Below are 14,779 nucleotides of genomic sequence, written 5' to 3' on the forward strand. Positions count from 1 at the left end.
CGAGCAGCAAATTTCTACTTAACCACCTGCTATCATGAGAGAGATCAGGGCTGCATCTTTTGATCCCAGTACTGAGCCTGAAAAGCATTTCCAACCCCACTTACAAGTGAAACTTGCTAAAGCTGCTCTTCACTGAAAAGCTTGGTTCTGCATACATTTTTAGCATATGTTTGCTCCTGCTGGGCCAGCCGAGCAGCGAATTTCTACTTAACCACCTGCTATCATGAGAGACATCAGGGCTGCATCTTTTGAGCCCAGTACTGAGCCTGAAAAGCGTTTCCAACCCCACTTACAAGTGAAACTTGCTAAAATGTGCCTAGCTGCTCTTCACTGAAAAGCTTGTTTCTGCGTACATTTTTGGCATACGTTTGCTCCTGCTGGGTCAGCCGAGTAGCGAATTTCTACTTAACCACCTGCTATCATGAGAGACATCAGGGCTGCATCTTTTGAGCCCAGTACTGAGCCTGAAAAGCGTTTCCAACCCCACTTACAAGTGAAACTTGCTAAAATGTGCCTGCCTGCTCTTCACTGAAAAGCTTGGCTCTTCATACAGTTTTAGCATATGTTTGTCCTGCTGGGTCAGCCGAGCTGCAAATTTCTACTTAACCACCTGCTATCATGAGAGACATCAGGGCTGCATCTTTTGAGCCCAGTACTGAGCCTGAAAAGCGTTTCCCACCCCACTTACAAGTGAAACTTGCTAAAATGTGCCTCTCTGCTCTTCACTGAAAAGCTTGGTTCTGCATACATTTTTGGCATACGTTTGCTCCTGCTGGGTTAGCCGAGCAGCGAATTTCTACTTAACCACCTGCTATCATGAGAGACATCAGGGCTGCATCTTTTGAGCCCAGTACTGAGCCTGAAAAGCGTTTCCCACCCCACTTACAAGTGAAACTTGCTAAAATGTGCCTGGCTGCTCTTCACTGAAAAGCTTGGTTCTGCATACATTTTTAGCATATGTTTGCTCCTGCTGGGCCAGCCGAGCAGCGAATTTCTACTTAACCACCTGCTATCATGAGAGACATCAGGGCTGCATCTTTTGAGCCCAGTACTGAGCCTGAAAAGCGTTTCCAACCCCACTTACAAGTGAAACTTGCTAAAATGTGCCTGGCTGCTCTTCACTGAAAAGCTTGGTTCTGCATACATTTTTGGCATATGTTTGCTCCTGCTTGGTCAGCCGAGCAGCGAATTTCTACTTAACCACCTGCTATCATGAGAGAGATCAGGGCTGCATCTTTTGAGCCCAGTACTGAGCCTGAAAAGCGTTTCCAACACCACTTACAAGTGAAACCTGCTAAAATGTGCCTGGCTGCTCTTCACTGAAAAGCTTGGTTCTGCATACATTTTTAGCATACGTTTGCTCCTGCTGGGTCAGCCGAGCAGCAAATTTCTACTTAACCACCTGCTATCATCAGAGAGATCAGGGCTGCATCTTTTGAGCCCAGTACTGAGCCTGAAAAGCATTTCCAAACCCACTTACAAGTGAAACTTGCTAAAATGTGCCTGGCTGCTCTTCACTGAAAAGCTTAGTTCTGCACACATTTTTAGCATACGTTTGCTCCTGCTGGGTCAACCGAGCAGCAAATTTCTACTTAACCACCTGCTATCATGAGAGACATCAGGGCTGCATCTTTTGAGCCCAGTACTGAGCCTAAAAAGCGTTTCCAACCCCACTTACAAGTGAAACTTGCTAAAATGTGCCTACCTGCTCTTCACTGAAAAGCTTGTTTCTGCATACATTTTTGGCATACGTTTTCTCCTGCTGGGTCAGCCGAGCAGCGAATTTCTACTTAACCACCTTCTATCATGAGAGACATCAGGGCTGCATCTTTTGAGCCCAGTACTAAGCCTGAAAAGCATTTCCAACCCCACTTACAAGTGAAACTTGCTAAAATGTGCCTGGCTGCTCTTCACTGAAAAGCTTGGTTCTGCATACATTTTTAGCATACGTTTGCTCCTGCTGGGTCAGCCGAGCAGCAAATTTCTACTTAACCACCTGCTATCATGAGAGAGATCAGGGCTGCATCTTTTGAGCCCAGTACTGAGCCTGAAAAGCATTTCCAACCCCACTTACAAGTGAAACTTGCTAAAGCTGCTCTTCACTGAAAAGCTTGGTTCTGCACACATTTTTAGCATACGTTTGCTCCTGCTGGGTCAGCCGAGCAGCAAATTTCTACTTAACCACCTGCTATCATGAGAGACATCAGGGCTGCCTCTTTTGAGCCCAGTACTGAGCCTGAAAAGCGTTTCCAACCCCACTTACAAGTGAAACTTGCTAAAATGTGCCTGGCTGCTCTTCACTGAAAAGCTTGGTTCTGCATACATTTTTAGCATACGTTTGCTCCTGGTGGGTCAGCCGAGCAGCAAATTTCTACTTAACCACCTGCTATCATGAGAGACATCAGGGCTGCATCTTTTGAGCCCAGTACTGAGCCTGAAAAGCGTTTCCAACCCCACTTACAAGTGAAACGTGCTCAAATGTGCCTGGCTGCTCTTCACTGAAAAGCATGGTTCTGCACACATTTTTAGCATACGTTTGCTCCTGCTGGGTCTGCCGAGCAGCAAATTTCTATTTAACCACCTGCTATCATGAAAGACATCAGGGCTGCATCTTTTGAGCCCAGTACTGAGCCTGAAAAGCGTTTCCCACCCCACTTACAAGTGAAACTTGCTAAAATGTGCCTGGCTGCTCTTCACTGAAAAGCTTGGTTCTGCATAAATTTTTAGCATATGTTTGCTCCTGCTGGGCCAGCCGAGCAGCGAATTGCTACTGAACCACCTGCTATCATGAGAGACATCAGGGCTGCATCTTTTGAGCCCAGTACTGAGCCTGAAAAGCGTTTCCAACCCCACTTACAAGTGAAACTTGCTAAAATGTGCCTGGCTGCTCTTCACTGAAAAGCTTGGTTCTGCATACATTTTTGGCATATGTTTGCTCCTGCTGGGTCAGCCGAGCAGCGAATTTCTACTTAACCACCTGCTATCATGAGAGAGAAAAGGGCTGCATCTTTTGAGACCAGTACTGAGCCTGAAAAGCGTTTCCAACCCCACTTACAAGTGAAACCTGCTAAAATGTGCCTGGCTGCTCTTCACTGAAAAGCTTGGTTCTGCATACAGTTTTAGCATATGTTTGTCCTGCTGGGTCAGCCGAGCAGCAAATCTCTACTTAACCACCTGCTATCATGAGAGACATCAGGGCTGCATCTTTTGAGCCCAGTACTGAGCCTGAAAAGCGTTTCCCACCCCACTTACAAGTGAAACTTGCTAAAATGTGCCTCTCTGCTCTTCACTGAAAAGCTTGGTTCTGAATACATTTTTGGCATACGTTTGCTCCTGCTGGGTTAGCCGAGCAGCGAATTTCTACTTAACCACCTGCTATCATGAAAGACATCAGGGCTGCATCTTTTGAGCCCAGTACTGAGCCTGAAAAGCGTTTCCCAACCCACTTACAAGTGAAACTTGCTAAAATGTGCCTGGCTGCTCTTCACTGAAAAGCTTGGTTCTGCATAAATTTTTAGCATATGTTTGCTCCTGCTGGGCCAGCCGAGCAGCGAATTTCTACTTAACCACCTGCTATCATGAGAGAGATCAGGGCTGCATCTTTTGAGCCCAGTACTGAGCCTGAAAAGCGTTTCCAACCCCACTTACAAGTGAAACTTGCTAAAATGTGCCTGGCTGCTCTTCACTGAAAAGCTTGGTTCTGCATACATTTTTGGCATATGTTTGCTCCTCCTGGGTCAGCCGAGCATCGAATTTCTACTTAACCACCTGCTATCATGAGAGAGATCAGGGCTGCATCTTTTGAGCCCAGTACTGAGCCTGAAAAGCGTTTCCAACCCCACTTACAAGTGAAACCTGCTAAAATGTGCCTGGCTGCTCTTCACTGAAAAGCTTGGTTCTGCATACATTTTTAGCATACGTTTGCTCCTGCTGGGTCAGCCGAGCAGCAAATTTCTACTTAACCACCTGCTATCATGAGAGAGATCAGGGCTGCATCTTTTGAGCCCAGTACTGAGCCTGAAAAGCATTTCCAAAACCACTTACAAGTGAAACTTGCTAAAATGTGCCTGGCTGCTCTTCACTGAAAAGCTTAGTTCTGCACACATATTTAGCATACGTTTGCTCCTGCTGGGTCAGCCGAGCAGCAAATTTCTACTTAACCACCTGCTATCATGAGAGAGATCAGGGCTGCATCTTTTGAGCCCAGTACTGAGCCTGAAAAGCATTTCCAACCCCACTTACAAGTGAAACTTGCTAAAGCTGCTCTTCACTGAAAAGCTTGTTTCTGCGTACATTTTTGGCATACGTTTGCTCCTGCTGGGTCAGCCGAGTAGCGAATTTCTACTTAACCACCTGCTATCATGAGAGACATCAGGGCTGCATCTTTTGAGCCCAGTACTGAGCCTGAAAAGCGTTTCCAACCCCACTTACAAGTGAAACTTGCTAAAATGTGCCTGGCTGCTCTTCACTGAAAAGCTTGGCTCTTCATACAGTTTTAGCATATGTTTGTCCTGCTGGGTCAGCCGAGCTGCAAATTTCTACTTAACCACCTGCTATCATGAGAGACATCAGGGCTGCATCTTTTGAGCCCAGTACTGAGCCTGAAAAGCGTTTCCCACCCCACTTACAAGTGAAACTTGCTAAAATGTGCCTCTCTGCTCTTCACTGAAAAGCTTGGTTCTGCATACATTTTTGGCATACGTTTGCTCCTGCTGGGTTAGCCGAGCAGCGAATTTCTACTTAACCACCTGCTATCATGAGAGACATCAGGGCTGCATCTTTTGAGCCCAGTACTGAGCCTGAAAAGCGTTTCCCACCCCACTTACAAGTGAAACTTGCTAAAATGTGCCTGGCTGCTCTTCACTGAAAAGCTTGGTTCTGCATACATTTTTAGCATATGTTTGTTCCTGCTGGGCCAGCCGAGCAGCGAATTTCTACTTAACCACCTGCTATCATGAGAGACATCAGGGCTGCATCTTTTGAGCCCAGTACTGAGCCTGAAAAGCGTTTCCAACCCCACTTACAAGTGAAACTTGCTAAAATGTGCCTAGCTGCTCTTCACTGAAAAGCTTGTTTCTGCGTACATTTTTGGCATACGTTTGCTCCTGCTGGGTCAGCCGAGCAGCGAATTTCTACTTAACCACCTACTATCATGAGAGACATCAGGGCTGCATCTTTTGAGCCCAGTACTGAGCCTGAAAAGCGTTTCCAACCCCATTTACAAGTGAAACTTGCTAAAATGTGCCTGGCTGCTCTTCACTGAAAAGCTTGGTTCTGCATACAGTTTTAGCATATGTTTGTCCTGCTGGGTCAGCCGAGCAGCAAATCTCTACTTAACCACCTGCTATCATGAGAGACATCAGGGCTGCATCTTTTGAGCCCAGTACTGAGCCTGAAAAGCGTTTCCCACCCCACTTACAAGTGAAACTTGCTAAAATGTGCCTCTCTGCTCTTCACTGAAAAGCTTGGTTCTGAATACATTTTTGGCATACGTTTGCTCCTGCTGGGTTAGCCGAGCAGCGAATTTCTACTTAACCACCTGCTATCATGAAAGACATCAGGGCTGCATCTTTTGAGCCCAGTACTGAGCCTGAAAAGCGTTTCCCACCCCACTTACAAGTGAAACTTGCTAAAATGTGCCTGGCTGCTCTTCACTGAAAAGCTTGGTTCTGCATAAATTTTTAGCATATGTTTGCTCCTGCTGGGCCAGCCGAGCAGCGAATTTCTACTTAACCACCTGCTATCATGAGAGAGATCAGGGCTGCATCTTTTGAGCCCAGTACTGAGCCTGAAAAGCGTTTCCAACCCCACTTACAAGTGAAACTTGCTAAAATGTGCCTAGCTGCTCTTCACTGAAAAGCTTGTTTCTGCATACATTTTTAGCATACGTTTGCTCCTGCTGGGTCAGCCGAGCAGCAAATTTCTACTTAACCACCTGCTATCATGAGAGAGATCAGGGCTGCATCTTTTGAGCCCAGTACTGAGCCTGAAAAGCATTTCCAACCCCACTTACAAGTGAAACTTGCTAAAGCTGCTCTTCACTGAAAAGCTTGGTTCTGCATACATTTTTAGCATATGTTTGCTCCTGCTGGGCCAGCCGAGCAGCGAATTTCTACTTAACCACCTGCTATCATGAGAGACATCAGGGCTGCATCTTTTGAGCCCAGTACTGAGCCTGAAAAGCGTTTCCAACCCCACTTACAAGTGAAACTTGCTAAAATGTGCCTAGCTGCTCTTCACTGAAAAGCTTGTTTCTGCGTACATTTTTGGCATACGTTTGCTCCTGCTGGGTCAGCCGAGTAGCGAATTTCTACTTAACCACCTGCTATCATGAGAGACATCAGGGCTGCATCTTTTGAGCCCAGTACTGAGCCTGAAAAGCGTTTCCAACCCCACTTACAAGTGAAACTTGCTAAAATGTGCCTGGCTGCTCTTCACTGAAAAGCTTGGCTCTTCATACAGTTTTAGCATATGTTTGTCCTGCTGGGTCAGCCGAGCTGCAAATTTCTACTTAACCACCTGCTATCATGAGAGACATCAGGGCTGCATCTTTTGAGCCCAGTACTGAGCCTGAAAAGCGTTTCCCACCCCACTTACAAGTGAAACTTGCTAAAATGTGCCTCTCTGCTCTTCACTGAAAAGCTTGGTTCTGCATACATTTTTGGCATACGTTTGCTCCTGCTGGGTTAGCCGAGCAGCGAATTTCTACTTAACCACCTGCTATCATGAGAGACATCAGGGCTGCATCTTTTGAGCCCAGTACTGAGCCTGAAAAGCGTTTCCCACCCCACTTACAAGTGAAACTTGCTAAAATGTGCCTGGCTGCTCTTCACTGAAAAGCTTGGTTCTGCATACATTTTTAGCATATGTTTGTTCCTGCTGGGCCAGCCGAGCAGCGAATTTCTACTTAACCACCTGCTATCATGAGAGACATCAGGGCTGCATCTTTTGAGCCCAGTACTGAGCCTGAAAAGCGTTTCCAACCCCACTTACAAGTGAAACTTGCTAAAATGTGCCTAGCTGCTCTTCACTGAAAAGCTTGTTTCTGCGTACATTTTTGGCATACGTTTGCTCCTGCTGGGTCAGCCGAGCAGCGAATTTCTACTTAACCACCTACTATCATGAGAGACATCAGGGCTGCATCTTTTGAGCCCAGTACTGAGCCTGAAAAGCGTTTCCAACCCCATTTACAAGTGAAACTTGCTAAAATGTGCCTGGCTGCTCTTCACTGAAAAGCTTGGTTCTGCATACAGTTTTAGCATATGTTTGTCCTGCTGGGTCAGCCGAGCAGCAAATCTCTACTTAACCACCTGCTATCATGAGAGACATCAGGGCTGCATCTTTTGAGCCCAGTACTGAGCCTGAAAAGCGTTTCCCACCCCACTTACAAGTGAAACTTGCTAAAATGTGCCTCTCTGCTCTTCACTGAAAAGCTTGGTTCTGAATACATTTTTGGCATACGTTTGCTCCTGCTGGGTTAGCCGAGCAGCGAATTTCTACTTAACCACCTGCTATCATGAAAGACATCAGGGCTGCATCTTTTGAGCCCAGTACTGAGCCTGAAAAGCGTTTCCCACCCCACTTACAAGTGAAACTTGCTAAAATGTGCCTGGCTGCTCTTCACTGAAAAGCTTGGTTCTGCATAAATTTTTAGCATATGTTTGCTCCTGCTGGGCCAGCCGAGCAGCGAATTTCTACTTAACCACCTGCTATCATGAGAGAGATCAGGGCTGCATCTTTTGAGCCCAGTACTGAGCCTGAAAAGCGTTTCCAACCCCACTTACAAGTGAAACTTGCTAAAATGTGCCTGGCTGCTCTTCACTGAAAAGCTTGGTTCTGCATAAATTTTTAGCATATGTTTGCTCCTGCTGGGCCAGCCGAGCAGCGAATTTCTACTTAACCACCTGCTATCATGAGAGAGATCAGGGCTGCATCTTTTGAGCCCAGTACTGAGCCTGAAAAGCGTTTCCAACCCCACTTACAAGTGAAACTTGCTAAAATGTGCCTGGCTGCTCTTCACTGAAAAGCTTGGTTCTGCATACATTTTTGGCATATGTTTGCTCCTCCTGGGTCAGCCGAGCATCGAATTTCTACTTAACCACCTGCTATCATGAGAGAGATCAGGGCTGCATCTTTTGAGCCCAGTACTGAGCCTGAAAAGCGTTTCCAACCCCACTTACAAGTGAAACCTGCTAAAATGTGCCTGGCTGCTCTTCACTGAAAAGCTTGGTTCTGCATACATTTTTAGCATACGTTTGCTCCTGCTGGGTCAGCCGAGCAGCAAATTTCTACTTAACCACCTGCTATCATGAGAGAGATCAGGGCTGCATCTTTTGAGCCCAGTACTGAGCCTGAAAAGCATTTCCAAAACCACTTACAAGTGAAACTTGCTAAAATGTGCCTGGCTGCTCTTCACTGAAAAGCTTAGTTCTGCACACATTTTTAGCATACGTTTGCTCCTGCTGGGTCAGCCGAGCAGCAAATTTCTACTTAACCACCTGCTATCATGAGAGACATCAGGGCTGCATCTTTTGAGCCCAGTACTGAGCCTGAAAAGCGTTTCCAACCCCACTTACAAGTGAAACTTGCTAAAATGTGCCTAGCTGCTCTTCACTGAAAAGCTTGTTTCTGCATACATTTTTGGCATACGTTTTCTCCTGCTGGGTCAGCCGAGCAGCGAATTTCTACTTAACCACCTTCTATCATGAGAGACATCAGGGCTGCATCTTTTGAGCCCAGTACTAAGCCTGAAAAGCATTTCCAACCCCACTTACAAGTGAAACTTGCTAAAATGTGCCTGGCTGCTCTTCACTGAAAAGCTTGGTTCTGCATACATTTTTAGCATACGTTTGCTCCTGCTGGGTCAGCCGAGCAGCAAATTTCTACTTAACCACCTGCTATCATGAGAGAGATCAGGGCTGCATCTTTTGAGCCCAGTACTGAGCCTGAAAAGCATTTCCAACCCCACTTACAAGTGAAACTTGCTAAAGCTGCTCTTCACTGAAAAGCTTGGTTCTGCATACATTTTTAGCATATGTTTGCTCCTGCTGGGCCAGCCGAGCAGCGAATTTCTACTTAACCACCTGCTATCATGAGAGACATCAGGGCTGCATCTTTTGAGCCCAGTACTGAGCCTGAAAAGCGTTTCCAACCCCACTTACAAGTGAAACTTGCTAAAATGTGCCTAGCTGCTCTTCACTGAAAAGCTTGGTTCTGCATACATTTTTGGCATATGTTTGCTCCTCCTGGGTCAGCCGAGCATCGAATTTCTACTTAACCACCTGCTATCATGAGAGAGATCAGGGCTGCATCTTTTGAGCCCAGTACTGAGCCTGAAAAGCGTTTCCAACCCCACTTACAAGTGAAACCTGCTAAAATGTGCCTGGCTGCTCTTCACTGAAAAGCTTGGTTCTGCATACATTTTTAGCATACGTTTGCTCCTGCTGGGTCAGCCGAGCAGCAAATTTCTACTTAACCACCTGCTATCATGAGAGAGATCAGGGCTGCATCTTTTGAGCCCAGTACTGAGCCTGAAAAGCATTTCCAAAACCACTTACAAGTGAAACTTGCTAAAATGTGCCTGGCTGCTCTTCACTGAAAAGCTTAGTTCTGCACACATTTTTAGCATACGTTTGCTCCTGCTGGGTCAGCCGAGCAGCAAATTTCTACTTAACCACCTGCTATCATGAGAGACATCAGGGCTGCATCTTTTGAGCCCAGTACTGAGCCTGAAAAGCGTTTCCAACCCCACTTACAAGTGAAACTTGCTAAAATGTGCCTAGCTGCTCTTCACTGAAAAGCTTGGTTCTGCATACATTTTTGGCATATGTTTGCTCCTCCTGGGTCAGCCGAGCATCGAATTTCTACTTAACCACCTGCTATCATGAGAGAGATCAGGGCTGCATCTTTTGAGCCCAGTACTGAGCCTGAAAAGCGTTTCCAACCCCACTTACAAGTGAAACCTGCTAAAATGTGCCTGGCTGCTCTTCACTGAAAAGCTTGGTTCTGCATACATTTTTAGCATACGTTTGCTCCTGCTGGGTCAGCCGAGCAGCAAATTTCTACTTAACCACCTGCTATCATGAGAGAGATCAGGGCTGCATCTTTTGAGCCCAGTACTGAGCCTGAAAAGCATTTCCAAAACCACTTACAAGTGAAACTTGCTAAAATGTGCCTGGCTGCTCTTCACTGAAAAGCTTAGTTCTGCACACATTTTTAGCATACGTTTGCTCCTGCTGGGTCAGCCGAGCAGCAAATTTCTACTTAACCACCTGCTATCATGAGAGACATCAGGGCTGCATCTTTTGAGCCCAGTACTGAGCCTGAAAAGCGTTTCCAACCCCACTTACAAGTGAAACTTGCTAAAGCTGCTCTTCACTGAAAAGCTTGGTTCTGCATACATTTTTAGCATATGTTTGCTCCTGCTGGGCCAGCCGAGCAGCGAATTTCTACTTAACCACCTGCTATCATGAGAGACATCAGGGCTGCATCTTTTGAGCCCAGTACTGAGCCTGAAAAGCGTTTCCAACCCCACTTACAAGTGAAACTTGCTAAAATGTGCCTAGCTGCTCTTCACTGAAAAGCTTGTTTCTGCGTACATTTTTGGCATACGTTTGCTCCTGCTGGGTCAGCCGAGTAGCGAATTTCTACTTAACCACCTGCTATCATGAGAGACATCAGGGCTGCATCTTTTGAGCCCAGTACTGAGCCTGAAAAGCGTTTCCAACCCCACTTACAAGTGAAACTTGCTAAAATGTGCCTGCCTGCTCTTCACTGAAAAGCTTGGCTCTGCATACAGTTTTAGCATATGTTTGTCCTGCTGGGTCAGCCGAGCTGCAAATTTCTACTTAACCACCTGCTATCATGAGAGACATCAGGGCTGCATCTTTTGAGCCCAGTACTGAGCCTGAAAAGCGTTTCCCACCCCACTTACAAGTGAAACTTGCTAAAATGTGCCTCTCTGCTCTTCACTGAAAAGCTTGGTTCTGCATACATTTTTGGCATACGTTTGCTCCTGCTGGGTTAGCCGAGCAGCGAATTTCTACTTAACCACCTGCTATCATGAGAGACATCAGGGCTGCATCTTTTGAGCCCAGTACTGAGCCTGAAAAGCGTTTCCCACCCCACTTACAAGTGAAACTTGCTAAAATGTGCCTGGCTGCTCTTCACTGAAAAGCTTGGTTCTGCATACATTTTTAGCATATGTTTGCTCCTGCTGGGCCAGCCGAGCAGCGAATTTCTACTTAACCACCTGCTATCATGAGAGACATCAGGGCTGCATCTTTTGAGCCCAGTACTGAGCCTGAAAAGCGTTTCCAACCCCACTTACAAGTGAAACTTGCTAAAATGTGCCTGGCTGCTCTTCACTGAAAAGCTTGGTTCTGCATACATTTTTGGCATATGTTTGCTCCTGCTTGGTCAGCCGAGCAGCGAATTTCTACTTAACCACCTGCTATCATGAGAGAGATCAGGGCTGCATCTTTTGAGCCCAGTACTGAGCCTGAAAAGCGTTTCCAACACCACTTACAAGTGAAACCTGCTAAAATGTGCCTGGCTGCTCTTCACTGAAAAGCTTGGTTCTGCATACATTTTTAGCATACGTTTGCTCCTGCTGGGTCAGCCGAGCAGCAAATTTCTACTTAACCACCTGCTATCATCAGAGAGATCAGGGCTGCATCTTTTGAGCCCAGTACTGAGCCTGAAAAGCATTTCCAAACCCACTTACAAGTGAAACTTGCTAAAATGTGCCTGGCTGCTCTTCACTGAAAAGCTTAGTTCTGCACACATTTTTAGCATACGTTTGCTCCTGCTGGGTCAACCGAGCAGCAAATTTCTACTTAACCACCTGCTATCATGAGAGACATCAGGGCTGCATCTTTTGAGCCCAGTACTGAGCCTAAAAAGCATTTCCAACCCTACTTACAAGTGAAACTTGCTAAAATGTGCCTAGCTGCTCTTCACTGAAAAGCTTGTTTCTGCATACATTTTTGGCATACGTTTTCTCCTGCTGGGTCAGCCGAGCAGCGAATTTCTACTTAACCACCTTCTATCATGAGAGACATCAGGGCTGCATCTTTTGAGCCCAGTACTAAGCCTGAAAAGCATTTCCAACCCCACTTACAAGTGAAACTTGCTAAAATGTGCCTGGCTGCTCTTCACTGAAAAGCTTGGTTCTGCATACATTTTTAGCATACGTTTGCTCCTGCTGGGTCAGCCGAGCAGCAAATTTCTACTTAACCACCTGCTATCATGAGAGAGATCAGGGCTGCATCTTTTGAGCCCAGTACTGAGCCTGAAAAGCATTTCCAACCCCACTTACAAGTGAAACTTGCTAAAGCTGCTCTTCACTGAAAAGCTTGGTTCTGCACACATTTTTAGCATACGTTTGCTCCTGCTGGGTCAGCCGAGCAGCAAATTTCCACTTAACCACCTGCTATCATGAGAGACATCAGGGCTGCCTCTTTTGAGCCCAGTACTGAGCCTGAAAAGCGTTTCCAACCCCACTTACAAGTGAAACTTGCTAAAATGTGCCTGGCTGCTCTTCACTGAAAAGCTTGGTTCTGCATACATTTTTAGCATACGTTTGCTCCTGGTGGGTCAGCCGAGCAGCAAATTTCTACTTAACCACATGCTATCATGAGAGACATCAGGGCTGCATCTTTTGAGCCCAGTACTGAGCCTGAAAAGCGTTTCCAACCCCACTTACAAGTGAAACGTGCTCAAATGTGCCTGGCTGCTCTTCACTGAAAAGCATGGTTCTGCACACATTTTTAGCATACGTTTGCTCCTGCTGGGTCTGCCGAGCAGCAAATTTCTACTTAACCACCTGCTATCATGAAAGACATCAGGGCTGCATCTTTTGAGCCCAGTACTGAGCCTGAAAAGCGTTTCCCACCCCACTTACAAGTGAAACTTGCTAAAATGTGCCTGGCTGCTCTTCACTGAAAAGCTTGGTTCTGCATAAATTTTTAGCATATGTTTGCTCCTGCTGGGCCAGCCGAGCAGCGAATTTCTACTGAACCACCTGCTATCATGAGAGACATCAGGGCTGCATCTTTTGAGCCCAGTACTGAGCCTGAAAAGCGTTTCCAACCCCACTTACAAGTGAAACTTGCTAAAATGTGCCTGGCTGCTCTTCACTGAAAAGCTTGGTTCTGCATACATTTTTGGCATATGTTTGCTCCTGCTGGGTCAGCCGAGCAGCGAATTTCTACTTAACCACCTGCTATCATGAGAGAGAAAAGGGCTGCATCTTTTGAGACCAGTACTGAGCCTGAAAAGCGTTTCCAACCCCACTTACAAGTGAAACCTGCTAAAATGTGCCTGGCTGCTCTTCACTGAAAAGCTTGGTTCTGCATACATTTTTAGCATATGTTTGCTCCTGCTGGGCCAGCCGAGCAGCGAATTTCTACTTAACCACCTGCTATCATGAGAGACATCAGGGCTGCATCTTTTGAGCCCAGTACTGAGCCTGAAAAGCGTTTCCCACCCCACTTACAAGTGAAACTTGCTAAAATGTGCCTCTCTGCTCTTCACTGAAAAGCTTGGTTCTGCATACATTTTTGGCATACGTTTGCTCCTGCTGGGTTAGCCGAGCAGCTAATTTCTACTTAACCACCTGCTATCATGAGAGACATCAGGGCTGCATCTTTTGAGCCCAGTACTGAGCCTGAAAAGCGTTTCCAACCCCACTTACAAGTGAAACCTGCTAAAATGTGCCTGGCTGCTCTTCACTGAAAAGCTTGGTTCTCAACACATTTTTAGCATACGTTTGCTCCTGCTGGGTCAGCCGAGCAGCAAATTTCTACTTAACCACCTGCTATCATGAGAGAGATCAGGGCTGCATCTTTTGAGCCCAGTACTGAGCCTGAAAAGCGTTTCCCACCCCACTTACAAGTGAAACTTGCTAAAATGTGCCTGGCTGCTCTTCACTGAAAAGCTTGGTTCTGCATACATTTTTAGCATACGTTTGCTCCTGCTGGGTCAGCCGAGCAGCAAATTTCTACTTAACCACCTGCTATCATCAGAGAGATCAGGGCTGCATCTTTTGAGCCCAGTACTGAGCCTGAAAAGCATTTCCAAACCCACTTACAAGTGAAACTTGCTAAAATGTGCCTGGCTGTTCTTCACTGAAAAGCTTAGTTCTGCCTACATTTTTAGCATACGTTTGCTCCTGCTGGGTCAGCCGAGCAGCAAATTTCTACTTAACCACCTGCTATCATGAGAGACATCAGGGCTGCATCTTTTGAGCCCAGTACTGAGCCTGAAAAGCGTTTCCAACCCCACTTACAAGTGAAACTTGCTAAAATGTGCCTAGCTGCTCTTCACTGAAAAGCCTGTTTCTGCATACATTTTTGGCATACGTTTTCTCCCGCTGGGTCAGCCGAGCAGCGAATTTCTACTTAACCACCTTCTATCATGAGAGACATCAGGGCTGCATCTTTTGAGCCCAATACTAAGCCTGAAAAGCATTTCCAACCCCACTTACAAGTGAAACTTGCTAAAATGTGCCTGGCTGCTCTTCACTGAAAAGCTTGGTTCTGCATACATTTTTAGCATACGTTTGCTCCTGCTGGGTCAGCCGAGCAGCAAATTTCTACTTAACCACCTGCTATCATGAGAGAGATCAGGGCTGCATCTTTTGAGCCCAGTACTGAGCCTGAAAAGCATTTCCAACCCCACTTACAAGTGAAACTTGCTAAAGCTGCTCTTCACTGAAAAGCTTGGTTCTGCACACATTTTTAGCATACGTTTGCTCCTGCTGGGTCAGCCGAGCAGC

The sequence above is a fragment of the Lissotriton helveticus genome, chromosome 5_1 (assembly GCF_964261635.1).
Source record: "Lissotriton helveticus chromosome 5_1, aLisHel1.1, whole genome shotgun sequence".
NCBI classification, from domain to species: domain Eukaryota; kingdom Metazoa; phylum Chordata; class Amphibia; order Caudata; family Salamandridae; genus Lissotriton; species Lissotriton helveticus.